General features: G+C 53.7%; 1 protein-coding gene across 2 annotated transcripts in view; it reads left to right on the plus strand.

The window, feature by feature from the left end:
• Positions 1–16,000, plus strand: part of SHANK2 (SH3 and multiple ankyrin repeat domains 2) — a 679,458-nt gene that overhangs the window by 427,425 nt on the left and 236,033 nt on the right. The window lies entirely within an intron of this gene.

A 16,000-nucleotide genomic window follows, 5' to 3' on the forward strand; every position in this document is an offset into this window, starting at 1 on the left:
CAGTGGCGGAAGGGCAGCAGGGCAGAGTTGGGCATCCTTCCTTCCGGGCTGGGTGACCCTGCGCAGAGCCCGTCCCATTCTCCAGTGAGGATCCTTCCTTCAAGAACCTAGGATTCCAGGTTTTTCACACATTCCCGGATAATTCTCAAGTGTAGCATTGTAAAAACTATTATCTACAGGGCACCACTCACCTCTAAGATGTATCGTTTCAAAAATGTTATAGGTCGGGCTGGGTGTGGTGCCTCATGCCTGTAATCCCAGTGCTTTGGGAGGCTGAGGTGGGAGGATTGCTTGAGTCCAGGAGTTCAAGACCAGCCTGGGCAACATATTGAGACCTCATCTCTACAGAAAGTAAAAAAATAAATAAATAAATAAAGCGAAGTATGGTGGTGCACACCTATAGTCTCAGCTACTTGGGAGGCTGAGGCAGGAGGATTGCTTGAGCCCAGAAGTTCACGGCTACAGTGAGCTATGATTGTACTGCTGTACTCCAGCCTGGGCAATAGAGCAAGACTCTGTCTCTTGTAAAACAGAAATGCTACCAGTAAAACCAATCTTTTGCAAAAGAAAAAAAAAAGGGGGGGCCGGGCGCGGTGGCTCAAGCCTGTAATCCCAGCACTTTGGGAGGCCGAGACGGGCGGATCACAAGGTCAGGAGATTGAGACCATCCTGGTCTACACGGTGAAACCCCGTCTCTACTAAAAAAATACAAAAAACTAGCCGGGCGAGATGGCGGGCGCCTGTAGTCCCAGCTACTCAGGAGGCTGAGGCAGGAGAATGGCGTAAACCCGGGAGGCGGAGCTTCCAGTGAGCTGAGATCCGGCCACTGCGCTCCAGCCTGGGCCACAGAGCTAGAGACTCCGTCTCAAAAAAAAAAAAGAAAAAAAAAAGGGAAGAAAAATGCCATAGGGAGGATGCAGCCAGATGCCGTGGGGTGACCTTGACTCACAGAGCCAGGAGGACCTGGGTTTGGATCCCAGCTCTGATGTTCAGCAGCCAGGTGACCTTGGAAATGATCAGATCACACCTGATTTTCTTCCGGGTCGTAGTCCTCTCATGGAGTCTCTGTGTTTATTACTGCAGAAGTGTTAAGATATGAATCTAATCACCAGCTCCGTCACTTGCTGATTGTGTTATAGAGGACACTATTTAACCTTCCTGTGCCTTGGTTTCCCCATCTGATAAGTGATTATTATAATGACGGTACCCTGTCTCATAGGGCTGTTTGTGGTTAAACAAGATAAGGCATGGCCTTGCAGTTAGGACCCTGCCTGGCTGGGAGAAACAGAAACCATTGCCTAAACTCGCAGGGCTTTACTTGTCTCACCCAACAGAAGTCAGGGGCCAGGCCGCAGGGGCCAGGTGGGCATAGCTGCGCCATGGTGATCTGGGCCTGTGAATCTTTCTCTCCTTCTCCTCCACGTCCTCAGCATGCTCTGGAGGCAGCATGGCTGTAGAGCCTCTTCCACATTCCAGACAGGGAAGAGGGAAGGGCTGAAAAGCTGTAGGCTCTGGGGAGGTTTGGTTTGGGGAAAGGAAGCCCCTCCTGGCAGGCGCCTGCTCCTGTCTCATTGGCCAGGACCTAGGCATTCCTGGAGGGAGGCTGGGAGAAGCGCTGAGCTTCCTGGCCCCTGGGGTAGAGGGAGGAGCTGCTGCTTGCAAATAGCTGTTGAGTGAGCCAAAGCAGTTTGTTGGAAGGAAGAAGGTGCTTAGCAGGGCTACGAGGCAGTGCCCAGAGCTTGGACGCAGGCACAGATCGTTGGTGTGCACCTGAGCTTCTTTACCTGCACAGTGGAGGCCAATGCTGCTAGCACTTGTCTTGTAGGGTTGCTGGGAGCATTCAGAAGAGAGTGTGTTTTACACTTAAATGGTGCGTGTGGCACACGGCGAGGCATGACGGATGGTGGAAGAAGACAGGTCAAGATCACATGGTGGCAGCAATGGACACCCAGCACTGTGACGGACACCCGGCGCTGTCATAGACACCCTGCACTGTGACGGACACCCGGCGCTGTGATGGACACCCAGCCCTGTGACAGCTCTGCCGCCTGGAGGCATCTCCCTCCCATTCTCTTCCTCAGACTCTTGGAGGCTGACATCTTACCTTGGCCTTCCGACCATCAGTGGAACATGCAGCTGAGCCCCGGCATTGCTGGGCGCCCTCGGCCACCTTGTGAGCCTACCCGTCTCCCTCTAAGCTCTGTACATGAAGCCGCTGCTATGTGGGCCTTGTCTGCTCCACGCCCAAGCCCTGCTGCTACAGGGGTTCTGTGAAAGCAGACACAGCTACAATTGGCAAAAAGACTGCTTCGTGAAGTGGCAAGTCAATACTGCAACCCGTGTTCTTAAGGTGCTTCAGTCATCTTGCAGTACAACCAACAATTTCCTGAGATGACTGAAAAAAAACCAACCGTGGCAGCAGCAGCCGGCTCTCCGAAGTGATTTCTGTTTATCGGAGGATGGAAACACGGCCCAGCATGCCAGCACCCGCTTCCTTGGCCCCTGGATTTGGAGTCCATAGATCTGGCCCTTGTGTGGTGTCGGAGTGCTGGGGACCCACTGGCATACGCCTGATAGGGCTGGTGCCTCCCCTCACCACGCACACACCCATGCCCATGTTAAGGGAATTCAATGCACGTGGTTCTTTTGGGAAACTTCCCCCTGCACCTCGCTGCTGGGGTCTTACCCAGGCGTGTAACACCAAGTTGTTCTTCCCAGCATCGGGCAAAGAGGAGGAGCAGGGCGGATGACACACGCCACGCATGTGTGCGTGCAGGAGGAACCACGATCCTCCGGGGAGCTGGGAACAAGTGGAACCATGGACTCAGGTGCAGCTGCCACTACTGGAAACCACTGTGATTCCAGGAAGGGGAGCCTGGCCCCCTGAGCTTGTGGTGCAGACCAGGAAAAGGGCTGTTGGTGCAGAACTGGGCCCTTTTAGCTGAGCGAGGAACCATCGTGCTGGCGGCCCAGCCTGAGTAAGGGCCACACCCAGGAGTCGTCTCCAGGAACTGAGCCCCGCCCTAGGGCTCACCGTAAGTGGCAGAATCCGAACCAGGAACTGAGTGTTGTCTGTATCTGGGAACAGTTAAATGCATTTCCTGGAAGCCGCTTCTCTGTCACCCTCATAATTTCTGTCCTGTTGAAAGTTCTGAGCTCTGTTGCTGATGGGGAGGTAAACAGTTTTCTGAGCACAGCCTGCCCAGCTGTGCTGCCCGACAGGGATGGTCTCTTTGTGGTTATGGTGGCACAATAGTGACCCCCGGAGATGTTCACATCCTGATGTCTGGAAGCTCTGAATACATCAGCCGCGTGGTCACGTGGAGTGGAGGTTGGAGAGGGAACTCAGGTTGCTGTCAGCTGAGGGTTATCTGGGTGGGTTCAGTGTGACCCCAGGGGTCCTTCAATGTGGGAGAGGAGGCATAGAGCTGAGAGTCAGAGGGATGCAATGCAATGGGGGGAAGGACTTGTGCCACTTTTGCTGGCTTTGAAGGTGGAGGCAGTGGCCAGGATCCAAGGAGCACCATGGCCTCTGGAAGCCGGGTCAGGAAAGCAAGTGGATCCCCCGGGAGCCTCCAGCAGGAAGGAAGCCCCGCAGACACCTTGACTTCAGCCCAGCAGACCTGGTCAGACTTCCGGCCTGCAGCTCTGTAAGGGGGGATGTTTGTGTTGTTCGAGGCCACCAATCCTGGTCGTCTGTGCCGGCAGCCGCAGGAGCCCAGGCCACCGTCCCCACGAGGTCCGTGTGCTGTGACGTCTGCCTGGGTATTCTGCACAGGGTCCTTACTTTCTCTTCCCCTCCCCTGCAAGGTCAGTCCCGGGAGCCCAGAAGGTGCTTGATGAGTGATCTGCAGCTGATTGAGCAAAGAAACGAGTGAGCCACGTCAGCTGGCCGCATTAGTGTGATACGTGTTGCTTTTCAAATGAAAGCTGTGTGCCCCTCGGTTGAGTAACTCTCGGAGCCGGGGTCCCCACCCTTCTGTCCCCCTCATGGTGGGTCCCGTGCCTGACAGCTGGCCAGAGCAGAGACTGCGCCCCGGGAGTGGAGTCCTGGGCCTGGAGGCCGGGCAGGCGTGCTGGCTCCAAGCTCCGTGCACTCCCATCTTTCCTGCCTGCGGCACTCCTGCCCGTGTGTTCCTCTGCCTTGCAAGGAGCCCATCAGCATCTTTGGTTTTAAAAAAGAAAAGTTATTTCTGTCTTTCATCCCCATCAGTAATTTCTTCCCTCCTTGTGGTTCTGATCCTGCATTTGGCTCAGCAGCCTGGGCACAGCCTGAGTGGCGTCTGATTTAAAACCCGCGGAGATGGCAGGAGGCCGCGTGGGAGGGAAGCGTTTGGGTGCAGCGCTGGGGGGATTTGGAGCTGGACAGCCCGGCCACGTTGCCACCTGGGTGACTCTGAGCCCTCTAAACAGTGGGAAGGATGCCGCCGCGCAGGGCCAGTGTGGCCAGAGTGGACTTGAGGCTGCACGTTGCGGGAGCTCAGCAGTCACAACCAGGATGACATGGACGTCCTGGGGACCCCCACCCCGTCCCAGAGCCCACTGCTGTGATTTTTGCCTCTTTGGGGTAAAGAGTCAAGAATGAGAGTTCAGAGAGGATGATGGATTTCAAGGGAGGGAAGAGGGGAAGATTCTCAGGGACTTCCCTTCACCCACATGCCTCTCTCTCCCTCCCTCCCTCTCTCTCTCTTTTTTTCAATCTCTGTCTTGGGTGAGACTACAGACAAATCTCCAGAAAAAGGAAAAAAAAGAAAACGTAAAGGAACCTGCAGCCCCAGTACCCTCCGTTTTCTGTGCTGCGGAACCCGTGAGCACAGGTGTGTCCACTCGCGACCCCCACCCCGAGGCTCTGTGAGGCCAAAGTCAGGCAGCTGGACTGGGTTCTCTGTCCAGGCTCTCACAGGGCTCCCGTGGAGGGGTCTGAGGCCTGTGCTCTTGGCCGCAGGCTGGGGGAGGAGTCTGCCTCTGGGCACATTCAGGTTGTGGGGAGGATTTCGCTCCCTGAGTCTGTGGGACTGGCCTTGCCAGCTCTTCTAGTCTCTCCGACTTCCCCTTCTGCCACCCACCAGAGACAAGTAAGTTGCTTTCAAAGGACTCATGAGATGAGATTAGTTCGGTCCTACCTGGTAATCCCCCTTTAGCCATCAACCCTGACATTACTGTGGGGGTGATGCCAGGGGGCAAAGGTCGAGGGGGGTATCGTCAGTTCTGCCTCCCTCGCCGGCCTCATGTGCTCCAGCACAGTCTGCGTTCAGCCAGGTGTCTACAGCCCTCCTTGGGTTTGAAGCTTCCCTCCTGCCCCATTCCATGGCCGAGAGGGGTGGTGGGACAGTCTCCTACAATCCTCTTCACAGGTCAAAGACCGTGTGCGGTGGTTGCTTGCCCTTGACTTCAGAGCCTGGTCACTTGTCATGCGGCAGCTCTTAAGCCATTGTGAAGAGGGAGCCAGGCCCGCCTGGGGGGACGGCACAGCCCCCAGGCGTGGGGACAGCCAGTAGGGGTCAAGGTCCTGCCTTCCCACAGCCATCGAGGAGGCGGACAGCAGCCCTAAAATCGCGTTCGTCTCAGAACAGGGGTTTTCAGTGCAAAGGTGGTGGTGGTTTTTGATCTGGAAGAGCGCCTAGAAAACCTCTTCAGCTGCCCCACCCTTTCCTGGCCTCTGAATTTCAAGTCCAGCAGCCAGGGAGTCTCAGTATCCTTCCTCCTTTACTTCTCTGCGGGAACCGTTCTTACCGCCTGTCCCCCTCCGTCCCTGAAAGTGTAGACTCAGCTCCGAGGGCTTCCCTCTGGCCCGCCCCACTGGCAACCTGAGGCCTGCGGCTGGCTCTTCTCTCGTCTCTCCCTAGCCTCTGCCCTCAGCTGTCACGTGGACTCGCTCGCCAGGGCTCCCCCAACTCTCTCCCCAACCCCCAAATCTCATGATACTTGTGTACCTTTGCCAGCTGTCTCTGCCATGGCCACACGCTCCAGCGGCCCAACACTGAGTGCGTGCGCTAAGCCTTCCCTTAACTACGCTCTGCCTCAGTGTCTGCGTTTGTGAAATGGGCGTCCTACAGAATTTTTCTGTGACTTGTCCTGAGCATTTTCCCATGGGATGTCAGGATGGCTGTGGTCACCGAGTGGGCTCTGTCAATCTGTAGCTAACATACGACATTTCCCCATCTCTGCTGGGACTTCCTCCTCCTTCCTCAGCCAGGTCAGATCTGACCTCAGCCTTCGGGGGCTCCCTATTCCCAGCAGGAGCCTTGGCAATAGCCACCGTTAGCTAAGTTCCTGCCATGTGGCAGAGAACACAGTAAAATAACCTGCCCAGGCTCCTGGGTCCATGTTCCTGTGTGTTCAGGGCTTTAGCTGATGTGACTCAGCTCTCTGCAGTCACCTTCTGAACTGTCCTGTTCAGAATTCGCCTGCATCAAAATTCTTCATGTGTGTTTTGTTTTGTTTTGTTTTGAGACAGGTTCTCACTCTGCCAGCCAGGCTGTGGTACAGTGATGTGATCTCAGCTCACTGTAGCCTCAAACTCCCAAGCTCAAGCGATCCTCCCACCTCAGCTTCCCAAGTAACTGGATTTATAGGCACATGCCACCATGCCGAGCTAATTTGTGTATTTTTTGTAGCGATGGGGTTTTGCCATGTTGGTCAGGCTGGTCTTGAACTCCTAGCCTCAAGCCATCTGCCCACCTTGGCCTCCCAAATTGCTGGGATTACAGGCATGAGCCACCACACCCCGCCCTTCTTGTGTATTTTAAAACCTGCCCTGGAGGTCAGCAAGGGGTCTACACATCAGAAGGCCTTTCAGTCCCCTCTTCAGAACACATGGCATCATCTTCCCACTCTCCCGTGGCATCTGTGCTTATTGTCAATTTACAAAAGTAAATTTGGGACGTAGTACTTGGGGGAAAGCATGAAAAAGCTCAGTATATTATCATCTGGGACACTTCAGAGGGCTTGGAGGAGCGGCTCCCAGCAAAGGCAGGACGATCCAAGGCCGCCTGACCCGGAAGTGCTCTGTGCTCATTTGAGGTCAGCCTTAAGGTCCTTGGCCAAATCTCGGGGCCTCACTGTCTTTGTCGTGGACACAGGAGACATCTGACCCCTGCATATTCAGTGCCCTCTGTCTGGTCATTGTCACTGCCCTTTGACAAAAAGTAACCCAGAAATGTCTGCGGTGTGTGGCTCTTGTGGAGTGAGGGGAATGACTGGAAATGTGGAAGGGACGTTACTTGGTTGTCATGGTGAATACCAATGTTTAGAGATTGGAGCAGGGATACCCAAAGCCCTGCAGTGTCCAGGGCCATCCATTGGGAGAAATGGGCCACCAAGCCAGGACCTGAGATGACGTCTTGGGTGACAACAGGTTCCACCCAGCATGACAGACAGACTGAAAGATGGCACTCTTCCAGTTGCAAGAAATACAAAGCTTACCTGAGCTGAGTTGCATGAAGAAATGGACCTTGGTCTAAGGATGCCAGGGCTTTTCCTGGTTGTCAAGGGCAGAAGGCACAGCCCTGCCTCCTGAGGCCCTGGAAGCACATGGGTCCCTCCAATGGTGCTGTGTGGTAACAGCCTTATCGCCCCAGCTATGATGTCCTCAGTGCATACCGGGAGCAGCCTGTCCACGTCTACTCCAGATTCCCAGGGGAAGTTCTGATGATTGGCCTGGCCTGGCACAGGCGCCATCTCATGGCCCAACCCTCTGTAACCAGGGCGTGGGGTGAGGTGGTGCAGAGGTGGTCAGGGAGCAGGGCTTACTCTGCAGAGGGCAGGGGCATGTTTTCAGAGAGGCTTTTGTGGACCAGAGTACCCAAGCTGGGTTCCTGGACAGACAACAGTAGCCAACGTGACTCGACGGCTTCCCTAGGCCGGATGCTGGGGAAAGGATTTATTTAGAAGTGTTCATTCATTTTGTCCTCACCGCAGCCCTGTAAACTCTGCTCTTGGCCCAGGGCACAGTTGAGAAAACTGAGGCTTGGAAGGAGGTTGTTTGCTGCCTGGGGTTGTGTAGCTAGCGAGAGATTTAAGCTCGAGCTTGTCTTGTCTGAAGATGGACTGTTGTGTATCCTTCCTGTCTCTGTCTGTCCACGTGTGTCTCACGAGCAGAGAGAACCATTGCCCATGGAATGTGGCTGGAGTGTAAAGAGGTCAGCGTGCTCACAGGACCGTGTCCTCACCTCTCACCTTCTATCTCTCTCTGCTTTTTGAGATTGAGTTTCACTTTGTCACCCAGGCTGAAATATGGTGGCACGATCTCAGCTCACTGCAACCTCCGTCTCCCGGGTTCAGGCAATTCTCCTGCCTCAGCCTCCCAAGTAGCTGAGATTGCAGGTGCCCACCACCACACCCAGCTAAATTTTATATTTTTAGTAGAGATGGGTTTTTGCCATGTTGGCCAGGCTGGTCTTGAACTCCTGACCTCAGGTGATCCGCCCATCTCGGCCTCCCAAAGTGCTAGGATTACAGGCAGGAGCCACCCCACCTGCCCCACCTTCTATCTCTTAGTTCCATAGCCTACCTCCTCCCAACCCATCCAAAAGATTAGCTTTTGGCCTTTCAGTGTCTTAGTACATTTCTTTGAGAAAATTCCTCTTATTTCGTTTTCCAGAAACAGTCAGAGCCCAGGATCAGAGGCCATTGGAATCTCCCCGGGTGCCCTGTCTTGGCTTCCTTGCCAAGCTGTACGGCATCCTCTTTCCAGCGGCTCTGCTTAAAGGACTATTTTAAATGCTGACAGTCTGAAGCTTGTCATGCAATCTGTCACTGCCTCTCGTGAGTCCCAAAAGGTATATGAAATGGGATTTCTAGGTTTGGCCTTTTTTTTTTTCCTTTCAGTGTAGATTTTTCTAGGCCATACTCAGAAAACAGCTTTCAGGCCCTGCACGCTCAAGTGCTGCGTGTGTGAGATGCCTGGACCGATGGCCCTCTCCTGGGACATGGGGTGAGTCACCTTACATCCAGAGGGATGTGTCAGGTTGACAAGTTCAAGAGCCTAAGGAATGTTTAGTCCCCATCGACCCACTTCACAGCTGAGAAGCAGAAGGCCCAGAGGGGCAAAGTGAGGAGGTCACAGCCAGCCACCGCCCCAGCCAGGGCTGTGTCCCCTGCCTCAGCAGTCCATGGCAGGAGCTGTGATCATCCAACATCCTGGGCTGTATCTCCAACTTGCCACGCTCAGACCCAAGGAGATGGCGTGGCCAACGTGGAATGGGAGCAAAGGGTCCAAAGGTGTATGACTTTTACCCATTGGCTCACTTTCTCCAGAGTTACTGAGTGCCCGCTATGTACCAGGCTGTTGTTGTAGGATTTGGAGAGCTAGCATTGCAGTGAAATGTGAGCCGGGGAAGGAACATTCCAGGCAGAGTTAAGCATGCACAAAGGCCCTGAGGCGTGAATGAGCTTGACCTGTTCAAGAGACAAAGAAGAGGCTAACTTGGCTGAGGGGACCGGGAAGGGGAAGAGCGGTGGGAGATGAGCCAGGGAGCAGGCAGGGCCATGTGGCGTCCGGCTTGTGCCATAGGAGGCAGCTTGAACATGACTCTGGTTGCGTTTGGAAGCCGTTGGAAAATGTTAAGCGGCAGAGTTGAAAATCACCTGATTTACGTTTTTTAAAAGCTCATTCTGTTGGCTCTCTAGAGTGTAAATCAGTGAAGGGGAGGGGCAAGCGTGGAAGCAGGGAGATGGGAGGCTACTGCAACAGTCCAGGTGCAAGATCATGGTGGTTCAGACTAGAGTGGTAGTGACTGCTGGCCTCCATGTGTGTGGAGCACTACAAACATTACTGAGCCCCTGCTATATCCCCTGCTGATCCCAGTGCTGACCAGGAGGAAGTCCTGGTTGGAAACTTGGTTTTGACGTCAAGAAGTTTCTCCACGGTTAAGGAAGCAGACAAATCAATACTTCCCTCTTGGATGGTTGGCTTCTCTGCTTCCTTTATCATAGGCAGAGGGATCTCCTCTGAGACACATAAAGTGCATGCTGCTATGCCATATTCTGGCCATGCTTAATGGGATCCATTTCTGTTGTCTAGTAGGTTGTTTTCTCCTTTTTTCCTAGAAAGTACAGCCATTCTCTCAGAGGAGGCTAAACTCAGCCTTTGCCTTGATTTTGTCTGATCTTCCCTCCTATACTTGCTAGGATGATTTTGGTTGCTGGTGACAGAAACCCATCTCTGCCTAGGATGTACTGGCCCACAGGACTGAGAGGGCCATGGAGGTGTGTTTCAGTCAGCTTGCCCTACATGAAGCTGCAGTAACAAGCATTCCCCTTGGCTGGTCTGAGTGCAGCAGTGTTGACAGCTCATTGATCTCAACCAGTTACAGATTTTGTTTGTTCCTTCTCCATTCTCAGTGCTTCACCTGACTAGCCTTCAAAAATACAAAGTAAAAAATCCCCCAATCTCTGTGGCTTGGAACAGCAAAGGTTTCTTTCTCATTCATGCCTTATGCCCATCATACATCAACAGGTGGTGACTTGGGGACCCAGACCAATAGAACCACCAGCTTCTCAAATGTTTTGGTTGCCATGCCCGAGGGCAAAAAGACAATGCTGGTGGGTGGGGGTCTTGCATTTGGAATTAAAGTCTCCAGCCAGGAAATAACAAAAGTCACTTCCTCTTAAAATTCACTGGCCGAAATTAATTTCAAGGGCTTACTCAACCACAGGAGAGCCAAGAAGGTAGTGTCTGACCACATGCCCCCTGGTGGAAAGCCAGAAGTATTTGATTAGTAGCCTCAGTGACCACCACAAGCCACAATCTGGGGACTCCTGGCATCAAGGTCTTTTAGGCCCATCTCTCCCTGCCCCAGACCTTGAACTTGGTTCTGCCTTCCGCTGTGAGCTGGCTTCATCGCTGGACTCCCTCCCTCCCTGTGCTTTGAATGGTGGCCATAGCCCGTGTCCTTCTGTCGCATCTCTAAAAGGAAGCCAAGATCACCTTCCTCAGCAGTCAGACTACAGAACATCTCAGAAAAAGGCCACCTGGCCTTGCATGGGCCATGGGTCACTTACTGCTAATGACAGGGCCTAGGAGAGTCCAGCAGGATCCCTAGACCACACCCACGTGTACACCCCTGTGTACTGGGTGGACTTGTTGGCCTCCTGAGGGACAGCCTCACCAGGACCTTCCCATGGTGAAGGGAAGCGGCTGTGTCCCCAGGAAAGCTATGCGGCCATGGCAGTTTCTTAGCCACATGGTACAGCAACGCAACTATTAAATGCATTACTGCATCATTAAAAAACAGAAAGCCGAGTTTTGTTTTTTTTTTTTTTTTTTTTGAGACGGAGTCTCGCTCTGTCGCCCAGGCTGGAGTGCAATGGCCAGATCTCGGCTCACTGCAAGCTCCGCCTTCCGGGTTTATGCCATTCTCCTGCCTCAGCCTCCCGAGTAGCTGGGACTACAGGCGCCCACCACCTCGCCCAGCTAATTTTTTTTTTTATTTTTTAGTAGAGACTGGGGTTTCACCGTGTTCGCCAGGATGGTCTCAATCTCCTGACCTCGTGATCCGCCTGTCTTGGCCTCCCAAAGTGCTGGGATTACAGGCTTGAGCCACCGCGCCCGGCCAAGCCAAGTTTTTTAATACCACCAAGGATGCATTTGGTTTGTACAAGTGAAAAGCCGGGCATGGCTGTGTCCAGGGTTTCCAGCTGTGTCTCTAGGGCAGTCGCCCATCTCTCTGGGTCTCTCTGTCTCTGTTCCTGCCCTCCCTCCTCCCCCAGCCCTGTGTCATCCTGCATGTGGGCATCCCCCTCAGGCGGCTGGCCTCCCTCTGTGTCCTGAGGCATAGGAACCCCAGCAGCAGGAGTAGGATGGCATTGTCCCCGCGGGGGTCCCAGGCCCCTACCCTGATCCCGTCACTCACTGGGATCAAAGGGACATTCCAGCCGGGCTCCTATGGCAACTGCAGGAGCCCAGGGCTGGGCAATTGGGTGGTGAGGGGCAGGGTGCCCTCACCTGACCACATGGCTGGAACTGAGAAAGGACTGGTCCCACAGAAGATAGGGAGGATGTGGCCAGCAGGGTGAGCAGGTGCACACGAAGCCGAAGGTGCGGTCAGCTCTGAGGCAGCCTTGACCTCAGGCCCCGGCACCTGGGAAGCTGGCCTCTCAGCAGCGGGGAACAGCCAGCATCCTTTGTTGTCATTGGCGCACAGGGAGGCTAGTGTGGCCCCTGACCTCCTGCTCCTCCCCTCGTCTGTCTCAGGGTGTTTTATTTGTGACCACGTTTTCACCGGGAGATCCAGGGAGCCTTGGGAAGGGGCAGCCCAGCAGCCCCTGCCTCTCAGCGCAGTGCACAGCAAGTCCCAGGGGGCCAAACCTGGACAAGCCATGTTGTGTGCAACTGTAACACTGGGGACAGAGTCCCAAGGGCCGTCTAGCCCACCCCGCTCTTTCCAGTTCAGAAACCGAGGCTGATGAGAGCATGTCCACAGGACGTGGCAGAGTCAAGAAGGCCACCTGGATTTACGCGGGTCACTCATTAGATGCTGCCTCCCAGGAACCCCATATGGGCGCTACCCCTGGAGGCTGCACTACAGTGGGCTCTGCTACCTCCTGGCTGGGGGACCTGAGGCAACTCACTCAAACTCTGAGCCTCCCCCTCCTCACCCGTAAACCAGACACAGCAACATCAGACAGGTGTAGCACACACACCTAGAATACGTGTGGGCCCTGGTGAGTGGATCACCAGCTATGGCCATTGGTTGCTGTCAGCACTGGTTGTGGAGGCACACATCTGGGGTCAGAGACCCACACTGCTGCTCATGGACTCCGTGACCTTGAGAGGCCACCTTGGGAGGCAGAGGTTTCTAAACTAATGTATGACCTTGACAGCATTAGTTAACATAACATAGCACTTTCAACATGCCACATGCCGTTCTAGTGCCTTACACGTATTAACTCCTCAATCCTTCCCCTTTGAGGAGGGGCTGTTACTAGCATCATCCTTTTAAAGATGACATGATGAGGACTTGCAGCCAGTAAGTGGTAGAGCTGGGCTCTGAATCGAGCCAGCCTGGCCTCGGAGCCCACATCCCTCATCATTGCACTCTGCTACTTCTGTAAACCAGGGACAGGAAATCTGCTTACTTTGGGATATTGTGTGAGGACCAAGTAAGGGTAAAGACTTACTTTTAATGAAATGAGATAATTTAGCAGAGCATTCCACACTTGACAGTACATAAATATGTCTTCTGCTGCAGTGATGATGATAATGACTACAGTGATAATGACGATGATGATGATGGTGAAAAGGATGATTGTGGTGGTCATTGTGGTTCATGATGGTGGTGATGACAGTAGTGATGATGGTGGTGAAGAAGATGATGGTGCTGATGATGGTGATGGGGGTCGTGATGATGATTAGTGGTGATGATGATATGTTGTTGGTGATGGTGTTGGCGATGATGGTGAAGAAGATGGTGGTGGTAATGTTGATGATGGTGAAGAAGATGGTGGTGGTGGTAATGGTGATGATGATGATAGGGGTGATGATGATGGTGGTGATGATGGCAGTAATTATGATGGTGATGATGTTGGTGATGATGGTGGAGATGATGGTGGTAATGGTGGTGATGATGGTGGTGATGGTGGTGGAGATGATATGATGGTGGTAATGGTGGTGGTGGTGATGGTGGTGGTGATGATGGGTGGGGGTTATGGTGGTGATGGTGGTGATGCTGGTGATAATGGTGGTGATGATGGATGGGGGTGATGATAATGATGGTAGTAGTGATGGTGGTGATAGTGGTGACAGTGATAATAATCTTGTCCCTTAGGATACCTTTCCTGTCCCTTAGGGCCATATCCCAGAGCCCAGGTATAACTGTCTCTGGGAACCAGGAGACAGGGAAGGCCTGTGTGGTGGGATTCTTGTATGAAGCAGTCAGAGGTAGTGTCCTTTTAAGGGCTCCTTTTTCTGGCTGGGTGCGGGGGCTCACGCCTGTAATCCTAACATTTTGGGAGGCCGAGACGGGCGGATCACGAGGTCAGGAGATCAAGATCATCCTGGCTAACACGGTGAAACCCCGTCTCTACTAAAAATACAAAAAAATTAGCCGGGCGTGGTGGCGGGCGCCTGTAGTCCCAGCTACTCGGGAGGCTGAGGCAGGAGAATGGCGTGAACCCGGGAGGCGGAGCTTGCAGTGAGCCGAGATCGTGCCACTGCACTCCAGCCCGGGTGACAGAGTGAGACTCCATCTCAAAAAAAAAAAAAAAAAGTTCCCTTTTCTTACAATTTTGATACCAGAGGGGAATTTACTGTTCTTAATATCCTTACTGAGGCAAATGTAAAACTTGGTGAATGTTTTGTCAGTCTACACCCTTCTTCTCTTTGTTTCAAGTTTTGTTGGTCCGTGAAACTCCAGTCTGGGACACCCTGGCTACCTTACCTAGCTTAGAAATGGTTCCTTTACTGAAATAGTCTTTTCTTCTGGTAAACACACACACGCGCGTACACACACACGTGTACAGTACACACACAGGCATACACACGCATGCATGCACACAGGTGTGTACACACACACGCACACATTCCACTATACACTCTCCTCTCTGCTTCTGGCCCCTGGCCTCTGATCTCAGCCAGGATCCTGCACCAATCAGCTGGTAGTGCCCAGCAGTTCCCTAGACAACCGGCGCAGAGCTGCCATGTGGGGGTGTAAGGAGCAGAGGCAATTAACAGTAATAATAACAATCAGCAGCCAGTCCCTGTGGCCGTTCATTGGCATTGTGAGCTACTCTGCTTAAACCCCTGGAAAGGTTCAAGTCTCACTTGTCCCTGCACATGCATGGCCCAACATAAATGTCACAGGGATTGCCTGTCCGTGTGCTCCTACCTCACAGTTACCCACATGCTGGGCCCCTCATCCAGCCTGTGGAGACTCAGCACCCTGGGACTCCTCTTTCACCCCATCCCCGGGATCCTGAGCACAAAAAGCAGAGCCTGAGGCTTTGCCCTGCTGAATTCTTCCAATCCCTGCACACAGGGCACGGGCCTGGCTGCCAGGCAGACTTCATAAACGATGATTGGAATTGGACCTGTGCAAGATGCTGGATGCCAGGGAAGAGGAGGACACAGGTGTCCTCCTGCACCTGGGCATATTTGTTGCAGATGCCAAGCACAGGGGAGGTGTGTGCAGCTTGGCTGGACTGGTGCACGCTTGGTGAGGGCCCTGTGCACTCTGACCAATCTGATGGTGTATACTGTGTTTTTATCTGGTAATTGTGCAATGCGTCTTTTTGGTAGTACTAGCAGGGCTCCCACGGCCCTCAGCAAGGCTTTGAGGAGTGGCATTCAACGGAGTGAGGGCAGAGGGTGTCCCTGGCTGCACTGGAGGTGCTGCAGAGCGGAGTGTGCCCCACTCCCTGGGTGGTCATGGTAGTTAAACTGTTGAATACTTAAGCGACACTTTATAGCAGGGCCTGGTACACAGTAAGTGCTCAATAAATGTCAGTGATGATGGTGGAGATGGTGATGATGTGGCTGTTTGGGGAATCCTGTTGTGTTTTGGAGGAGGCTCAGGTGTTTGTGGGGAGTAGTGTGGAAGGGGTGGGGACAGCTGGGAGCTTCCATGTGGAGGACCCGTCTGTCCTGCACAGGCAGGGCGCTGCTAAGGCAGCGTTAGCCGCTGCATCACATTAATCCAAGGTTGCAGCCTAATGTGGTAGAAATGCAACACTTGCTTACGTAAGAGTCCAGGGCACAGAGACCCAGCTGTTGACCCCAGGGTCTCAGAGGCCTGAGCGTTGAGCCGGCAGAAGCTGGAAGAGAGAGTCGGGAGAGAACACTGGCTTCTCAAAAGCCTAAGCTTGGAAGGGACCCTTCCCACCCTGCTTGTGCTCACATGTCAGTGGTGAGAACTAGTCACGTGGCCACATCTGGGTGCAAGGGAGGCTGGGAAGTGGAGTCCTGGGCTCAACACCTGCCTCCTTTCCTGCCCCCAAGGGCAACACCACACTGCTGGAAAAGGGAAAGGGTTCTTGGAACGTGTGCCTTTGGTGAACAGCT

The sequence above is a fragment of the Rhinopithecus roxellana genome, chromosome 15, assembly GCF_007565055.1.
Source record: "Rhinopithecus roxellana isolate Shanxi Qingling chromosome 15, ASM756505v1, whole genome shotgun sequence".
Taxonomy (NCBI): domain Eukaryota; kingdom Metazoa; phylum Chordata; class Mammalia; order Primates; family Cercopithecidae; genus Rhinopithecus; species Rhinopithecus roxellana.